We start from the raw sequence: 10073 nt of genomic DNA on the forward strand, positions 1-10073 counted from the left end.
TTTTCTTGCGTGGCAAAAGCCAAATTACCTTTGGCTGGGCTTTGTAAGGCCCCAGGACCGATAACCTAGTACCTACCCTATGAATTGGATGAACTGCAACCTCTATCCTTCAACTAACCACTGCCCATTCCATCATTCTCCAGCATGACACCTGTACTCAAAACCTAATTTTAGCCCTATTCTAACTACCAGAACCTAAGTGCGTGACAAGCTACTACTAAAGTCCAGCAATAATTTCCAGGTGGTCTGCTACTCCTACCAACTATCTAAGTCCTGAAATTCCATCCCTCAACACATATTAAATTCTACTAACATGCACATATTCAAACTACTCCTCAGGGAACACCTGACCAACAACTGGCTTTGCTCCTGCACAGCTTCAGGCTGACCATATTATGCTTTCTCTCCTACTTTTTCCATATTATGTGTCACTTATCATCTATTTTAGAGAGGGACAAGCAGGCACGGCATTTTGTTTAGACGCTTTAATGCATAGAGACACATCAGGATGGATAGCAGCATCATAAATTATAAATGAACTGATTACAGACAGACCTTATGTACACACATGCTTACATCTCAACAGCTAACTATAAAATGGCAGTCAGACTTGCACGTGCTCAGTATTTATACACTTGTGTAAGCCCTTGGTTAGCTTCTTAAAGATACATACACACACACTGATCTACATCCTCCCTCTTAAAAAGATTGACTTTGTAAAAACATCAGAGTTAGACATGTATTACTATAGACATTAGAAACAAAACACAATGTTTATGACTCCTCCCTATAGTGCCTCACCAGCAAACACCCACCCCAGTTATACACAATTATATACAATCCAAATTCACATCCAACGATTTCTCACAAAACTAACCCTAACATCCAATTCCAACCTCCTCTTACTTATGTTTGTCTCAACCAATGTTATTACTGGAAACCAGTACATTCTATGTACTACTTTACTTTAAATTTAAACTAAAGAATTTTGTTAAAACTTGCAACTACCAATGAATACTGTACTTTTTAACTTTAAAAGTATGGATTTTGTTAAATCATGTGTTTTCTTATGAATACTTGTTTGCTATGTAGAAATCTCATACTTGTTTGTTCTTAATCTGTGGAGCTTTTCTCCCCAGGCCTCTGCTGAAAATGAACATGTATCCGGTCAGACTCTCCCAGTCAACAAATGTAAAATAAAAATAAATAAAATATGTCCAAATTGCCACGTATCTACTACATGGTCTGGAGATATGACCAAATCTCATAACATAATAATCTGGACTGAATTTAGTAACAGGGACAGTCTTCGGTGAACAACTCATATCAGGAACTTCTGGATTCATCATAGGAATGGGAATATTCTCTGGAAACTTCTCTGGAACTGGAATACCAGACAACTCACTCTGAGATAGAGAGTCTTTGTCACAGCCTATGTGCTGTGGTTTAGGCTCAGACACCGGAATCAAATGTTCTCCTCAATTCCACCTAAAAGTCTGTTCCTTGTGTTTCCACAATGTATGATCTCCAAAGCTTTGGGCAAATACTCTACATGACACCAATCATAAACTTTGGACATTTGCATCCTTACCACATCTCTTTCTCATAATGGATTGAGCAGTTTCCTGGTTTTATCGCAGTAGGACTTCTGGGTTAAGCGCTTTTTGGGGTTTTCACTGACCTGTTGTTCTTGACACTTAGAAACAACAATTGACTACTGATTGGTAATGTGATTCTGGTTTGTTTCAACAGAAGTCTCTGAGCAGGTGAACCAAGATGTTTATCACACTATATACACTATATACACTATACTTATACACTAAGGCACTGTACGAGCACATCCACTCATGCATGAATCGTGCCATCCCAAATAGAACCAAAATGCTCTCATCCAAAAGGAAGCCAATCTGAGTGGTCCCCTGCCATAAAACAAACTTTACAACAAAAGGAAAACTTTTTGCGAAAGGAAAATCGGGATGCAAAAGGCTTTCCTTACTAGCTCAATGGCTTCGAGATGCCTCATAAAATCTCAAAGCTAGTTACGAAAATAAAATTGCCAAAGATTCAAGGAGCAACCACAAAGCATTCTATAACTATGTCAGGAGAATCTAAATGGCAGTACTCAGATCCTGCTCTGAGCAAAAACAGAATGGCATTAAATATATGATCGAAGGATATGCCAATATCCTGGCAGATCGATTCAGTGTAACTTCACCTCACCCCCTAAATGGCCCATCTCAATACTGGAAAGATTGCCAAATTCAGTAATAATGGCACACACAGGTACTAAAACGCACTCTCAAAATAAGAATACAGCATCCATGGACCAGATGACATCCCGGGCCTGTACTACATGAACTGGTATGAACTGGCACATCACCTAAGTGTCATGTTTAATCATAGCCTCACCTCAGGTTTTGTACTGAGTGGGCGCAGAGCTACTGATTATCCCACGTCCACAGGGATCCACCTTGGATCAAAACCGTCCCATCGGTCTGAAAAGCCTCATCTGCAAGGCCATGGAGCGTGTGTCATGGAACTTATAAAACAAAGGCATTGGCAACTTCAAACACTGGACCCACCCAGTTTGGGTTTGTGAAGGGGCGATCTTGTCTCCTGAACTGATTGACTTCTTTAGATCGTCTCCAGAGCCATGAGCAAGGGGCAAGGTGGTCCACACAGCCTATCTATAGACCTTGCCGAGGCCAGCGACACCATCCCCACTCTGGAATCACTTAAATAAACTTACTAAGTTGGGCATTAATCCTATGTCACCCAATGGGTTGCTAAATAGCTTGCTGATAAGACCCACACTGTAAAAGTGTGACTCCGTCAACTCCCAGACAAGTGACAAGTGGAGTACCTCAGGGTTCAGTCTGGGGCGGCTCTTGTTTAGCATCTACTTCTCTGAAATGCAAGTCAACACACTAAGGGACTCTGGCTAACAAAGTTTGCAGATGACCTGCAAACTAGGAGCCATTAATGAATCTAAATGATGTGGATACTCTACAAAGACCTTACAGAAACAGATGCTTAATTGCAGCCATGGGCTCAAGCTCAAAATGCCAAGAAATGTATTATTGTATCCCTTTGGGAAAAAACATGTATCCGAATTACCATATGAATGGCAGTACACTAGCTTGAAAGTGTGATAAGAACTTGATGACTGAGTGGTTGGTGGTCTCACCTTGATAACCACATCGCCACAACAGTCAGGAAATCCTTCCTATGTGGCACAACTCATCATGAAGGGCTTTTCATCCAGAAAAAGAGGTCATTATCACATACTCATCTCATTAGACTCGCTATAGAAGCTTGCTTCCCTAAACCTCTCACAACCAGCCCTCTCTTCAATTCATAGCTACTTAACTAACCACCAACAATCAGTCACGTAGCAAAACAAACTCTCTTCTCTATTATCTATTACAGCTGGTGTCCCACAAGACTCAATTCTTGGGCCACTACTTTTCACTATCTTAACTAACAAACTTTGCACCACAACCCACCTAGCCACCATTATTCAATATGCAGACATGTTCTCCCTCATATGTTCAACTCCCACCCTCACAGATCTCCTAGAATAAGCCAAAAATATTTCTTAGACATAGAAACCTATCAATTTATACTCAATCCAAATAAAACAAAAATAATGCTCTTCTTGAATAACAAAACACCTAATCACCATTCCCCTTTGCCATCTATTCCTCAAACAAAACTAAAATTGAGCCTGTAGATCACACCAAACTACTTGAGGTCACTATCAACAATTGTCTAAAATTTGACAATCACTTAACTATAACCATCAAAACATTCCACATGAAAATGGGCTTACTATACAGGGTAAAGCCGTACTTTACCTGATCCACCAAACAATCTGTAGCCAAAATGTATCTTCTCTACACCCTTCTATATGCCTCCCCATTTTCACAAACCTAAGAAAAACAGACAAATAAATTAGAGGCCTGTTACAACAAAATTGCAAGATTTGCTACTAGCCAACCTCACAGATTGCACCACTGCTCTGCTTTGAGCCATCTTAATTGGATCGAACTACCCAAACTCCTATCCTTCAGCTAACTAACCATTGCCCATTCCATAATTCACCAACCTGACAATTGCCCTGTACTCAAAAACCTGGTACAGCCCTATTCTAACTGCAGAACCCTAGGGTATGCTGACAAACTACTACTAAAAGTCCAGCAATAATTTTGGTGAATCTATGTTCTCCTACCAACTATCTAAGTCCTGGAATTCCATCCCTCAACACATATTAAATTCTACTAACACACACATATTCAAACTACTCTTCAGGGAACGCTTGACCAACAACTGGCTTTGCTCCTACACAGCTTCAGGCTGACCATACTATGCTTTCTCTCCTACTTTTTCCATATTATGTGTCACTTATCATCTATGTTAGAGAGGGACAAGCAGGCAGGGCATTTTGTTTAGATGCTTTAATGCATAGAGATACATCAGGATGGATAGCAGCATCATAAATTATAAATGAACTGATTAACAGACACACTTGCTTACATCTCAACAGCTAACTATAAAATGGCAGTCAGACTTGCACGTGCTCAGTATTTATACACTTGTGTAAGCCCTCAGTTAGCTTTTTAAAGATACATACACACACACTGATCTACATCCTCCCTCTTAAAAAGATTGTCCTTTGTAAAAACATCAGAGTTAGACATTTATTACTGTCGACATTAGAAACAAAACACAATGTTCATGACTCCTCCCTATAGTGCTTCACCAGCGAACACCCACCCCAGTTATCCACAATTATATACAATCCAACTTCACACCTAACCACTTCTCACAAAACTAACCCTAACATCCTCTTTCAACCTCCTCTTACTTATGTTTGTCTCAACCAATGTTATTACTGGAAAGCAGTACATTCTATGTACTATTTTACTTTAAATTTAAACTAAGGAATTTTGTTAAAACTTGCAACTACCAATGAATACTGTACTTTGTAACTTTAAAAGTATGGATCTTGTTAAATCATGTGTTTTCTTATGAATACTTGTTTGCTATGTAGAAATCTCATACTTGTTTGTTCTGAATCTGTGGAGCTTTTCTCCCCGGGCCTCTGCTGAAAATGGACATGTATCCAGTCGGACTCTCCTGGTCAACAAATGTAAAATAAAAATAAATAAAATATGTCCAAATTGCCATGTATCTACTACATGGTCTGGAGATACGACCAAATCTCATAACATAATAATCTGGACTAAATTTAGTAACAGAGACAGTCTTCGGTGAACAACTCATATCAGGAACTTCTGGATTCATCGTAGGAATGGGAATATTCTCTGGAAATGGAATACCAGACAACTCACTCTGAGATATAGAGTCTTTGTCACAGCCTATGTGCTGTGGTTTAGGCTCAGACACCGGAATCAAATGTTTCCAATTCCACCTAAAGTCTGTTCCTTGTGTTTCCACAATGTATGATCTCAGCTTTGGGCAAATACTCTACATGACACCAATCATAAACTTTGGACATTTGCATCCTTACCACATCTCTTTCTCATAATGGATTGAGCAGTTTACTGGTTTTATCGTAGTAGGACTTCTGGGTTAAGCGCTTTTTCAACAGATTGGTTTTCACTGACCTGTTGTTCTTGACACTTAGAACCAACAATTGACTACTGATTGGTAATGTGATTCTGGTTTGTTTCAACAGAAGTCTCTGAGCAGATGAACCAAGATGTTTATCACGAGGAACATTTCTGAGATTCAAGAGATTCAGGAAAACATCATTATTATCTAATTTAGACTTCTCTAGTAACTTTTTTGCACTTTGAACTACACATTCTGCCAAACCATTTGACTGTGGATACTCAGAGCTACTTGTGACATGAGTAAAGTCCCATCATTCAGCAAATAATTTGAACTGTTGGCTTGTAAACTGTGTGCCATTGTCAGAAATAATTTTGTGTGGACTACCATAGACTGAGAAAGGACACTTCATCTTAGTAATGACAGTACTGGATGCTAGGTTAGGATGTAGGTCAATCTTAAACCAATTAGAGTAAGAGTCTATTAACCAAATAATGTTGAGCATTCCACTCAAAGATGTCGGTGGCTACTGTCGACCAAGGTAGTTCAGGAATCTGGTTCCTCTGAAGTGGTTCCTTCTGTTGATGTGGCTTTGTACTATTACACACAGAACAAGATGAAAATGCCCTTTCAATGTCTTGTGACATAGAAGGCCATAATACTAGTCCTCTCTCCTTTCTTTTGGTAGAGTCGGTTCCTGGGTGACCACAATGCAAGATAGTAATGTACTCGTGTTGCAAGGACTTTGGAACAATTACTGTCTGATCTTTCATAATGATACCTTTGTCAGACAAAATCTCATCTTTGTATGGAAAATAAGGTTGCACTTCTTGAGGTAAACTAGATTGCTATGATGGCCATCCTTGATTGATAAAGTGGTTGAGCCTTTGTAAAACTGGATCTGTTGCTATGTTATCTCTCAACTCATCAAGATGTGTGGAAGAAAAATTTCTCACTTCTATGACTTAAAAATCAAGGTTCTCATTCTTGTGATGTTCAGTGGTGTTTCTGGGCGATGTGGATACTGTATCAGCAAGATAAAGAAGTTTGCCTTTCTTGTAGTCAAGACTGAAATTATACTTTTGCAATCTCAGCATCATACATTGCAGTCTGGTTAGAGCTGAATACATAGCTTTTCTCAAGATAGTGACTAGAGGCTGGTGGTCTGTTCAATCTGGATAGGTCTACCATAAACGTAATCATGGAACTTCAAACATGCAAACACAATTGCAAAAAAGCTCTTTCTTGATCTGTGCATACTGCATCTCAGTTTGGGTAAGACTTCTCGATGCGTAGGCAACAGGTTGGCCCTCTTGTAGAATAACTGCACCAAGACTAAATTTTGAAACATCACATGAAAGAGTAACTGGCTTGTGAACATCATAGTACCTGAGAGCTGGTGGACTAGGAATTCTCTGTTTCAGGGCATCAAATGCTCTTTGGTGTTGCTGTAACCAAGACCATGATACATCTTTATGTGTGAGGCAGCTGTCTGAACAGTGCTGAAAGTTGGCTCAAGTCTGGAATGAACTTGCCTAGATAGTTCATTATGCCAATAAACATGGCTTGAACATTGTCTAGAACTGGCATCTCGAGAATGGCTGTTTGTTTAAAAGGGTCTGGTCGTAAGCCTGAACTGGTAAATAAATGACCCACATAAGTAACTTCTTGTAGCCTGAATTGCATTTCTATGGATTGAGCTTAAGATTCACTTGATGTGCTCTTTCCAGAACTTTTCTGAGGTTTCTGTCATGCTCAGCATCACCATGACCTCCTACTAGTATGTTGTCTACTATAATAGCACAAGGATACCCAGAAAAAAGTTGCTGCATTGCATGTTGAAAAACTTCACCTGCAGAATTTATTCCAAAATGGCATTTTCAAAAATCTGTCCCTTCTAAATGGTTTACTGAATGTAGTGACTAATGATTTCTTGTCGATCTGAATTTGCCAAAATTAACACTCTGCATCTAAGACAGAAAAAACGGTGGCATTTGACATAAAGCTTTGACTAGTTTGACTGTGCGCAAGGGATGATGATGTCTTTTTAGTGCTTTGTTCAAATACATATTCTCTTGTCATCTGAGCTTATCTTATGAGCTACCACCATGGAAGATACCCATTCAGTTGGAGTTGAAACTGGACAAATCACATCTTGTCGTACCATTTTATCTAACTCAGCTTTGACTCTGTCCTGCATAGCTACTGGAACTTTATGTGCTGGCCTGATAACTGGACTGACATCTGGATCTAACTTCATGGAGTACACAACTGGAAGCTTCCCTTGTTTGTCTTTAAAAAGGTCAGCATAGGTAGAAAAAAATGTACTGGGCAAAATTAGAGTAATGGCCTTTCAGGCTTACATGGTGGACTTCCTTATTAAATGAAAATCCCATTTTCAAACTGTCTCTGAGCCCTAATAATGACTGGACATGCCTCTTGACAACATAAAATAACAAGCTGTAACATCTTCCAGCAGGGCAACATGAAAGCACTATTGAGCCTTTGGTTTAAATTTCTTCACCTCCATAAGAAACACGCTTCGCACACCTTGCCAAATCAAGCCTTTCACCATGACACACACTAGCAAAAAAAGCTCCAGTACTTATTATTAATGCCCATTCCACCAGGCATATCTAAAGGTCAGTTCCCTGTGCTTTCTCTTATTAACCTGGTGAACTTGGGCATCCTGAGGCAATGTAGCAACTGCCTCATGTACACTGACAACCCTCTCCTCTTACCTCCCAACACTCAGACTTGCAAAAGATGCACTTATATATCCAAATTGGAAGCCACGCACTCTCCAGCCAAGACTGGAATAGCTGGTCAAGAGGAGAAGGTCAACACTTGCACCACACCACATGGAACACATAACCCTACAGAACACACACCAGCACTGCCTTCACATAAAAACACAAACCACACACCCACCTTCATGGAGGCTCTCAATAAAAATCTACCCAAAGAGCAGAGACCTCCAAGGCAGAAATGCACTTGACCAAAACAACACAACACTAATCACGAGACACATAACTCTCCTAACCTGTGTGCCACTCAACCAAAGCCCCTAAGGCAAAACAGCATGCCCAACACACTAGTCATAGGTGACTCAATAGTGAGGCACACTGATGTCCCACTCACTAGGTTGAATAAGGAGAAAGTAACAGTCATCTGCCTGTCAGGTGCCAGGATCTGCCACATAACGTGGGCACTCAGGTCCCTCAATGACAGGTACAAATATGACTCTGCCATTGTACATGTGGGTGTGAATGACCTGAGACGTACTTCCCTGAACTACATGAAAAGAGACATGGAAGAGCTCTCGGATTACGTAGCCCAGGCAGGTATGACCATAGCCTTGAGCAGCATCCTACCATCACCCAGAATGATACCACAGTATAAGCAGAAAATGATTAATTTCAACAACTGGCTATGTCTCCGGTGTCATTCTAAGTGGATTCAGTATCTGTCTGCCTGGGAGGACATGACTGACAGACCTCAATGCTTTGCCAGAGATGGCCTGCATCTGTCACCTCTGGGCTTCTGGATACTGGCCAAGGTTCTTGCCACTCCTATAGTACCTTTTCTAGGTGGTGTTCTAAAGACCAAATTACCACTGTAAGAGCTGCAAACAAATGCAATCTGAGGGTTATATTGCTCAATGCTAGACGTCTAAATCTCAAAATGCACTTGCTCGAAGCACTCCTTAAAATGGAGAACATTGACATTTGTGCTGTAACAGAGACCTGGGTCAAGGCAGCAGAAAGCACCCCTGCACTACCAGGCTATAACTCATTCCACACCTTTGGTCCCCAGAATTTGGACCGAAGCTCCAAAGGTGGTGGTGTTTGCATATTCATAAAGGATGTGCACACCTCCAGACTGGTAGCCCAACATAACATATCAGAGATACTTCAGGTGGGGGGCGTGGCCAAGGATGAACACAGGATAGCAGCAGATTTCTTCAGCTCCACCAATTTCATTACATTGACAGGAATTAATTACTTAAAAAATTAATTTTTGAAGTAATTTTCTTTCTAAATATGTTTGTTTTATATAGTTCTTGAACTATATCTAAAAAAGAAAGGAAATCTTAATAATATTCCTGTCAGAAATTACTTTGGAAATTTTCCTGTCAGTTTATCAGTCTGAAATGAGTTCCAGTAAGACAAATTATCAAGACTCCAGCATCAAGAAAGAACTTCAGTCTCTGATAATTATAGTCCAGCAACTTACTGCTAAGATGGATGAAATGGATACTAAAATAGACACTTTCATAGAAAAACTACAAAACAAATAGACTTGTTACATATGGACCTGCAACAACAGAAGATCCAGATGACAGGCATAGAAGAAGCTGTGAATGACATGGAAAATAGAATACAAGAAGAGGAAATCAACATTGAGTTTCTGCTGAAACAAAATACACATTTACAAACAAAGCTGGATGACCTGGAAAATAGATCTAGGCGCAATAACATTAGGATTTTTGGACT

This window comes from Protopterus annectens, chromosome 15.part0 (assembly GCF_019279795.1).
Source record: "Protopterus annectens isolate FY-2018-M chromosome 15.part0, PAN1.0, whole genome shotgun sequence".
NCBI lineage: Eukaryota > Metazoa > Chordata > Ceratodontiformes > Protopteridae > Protopterus > Protopterus annectens.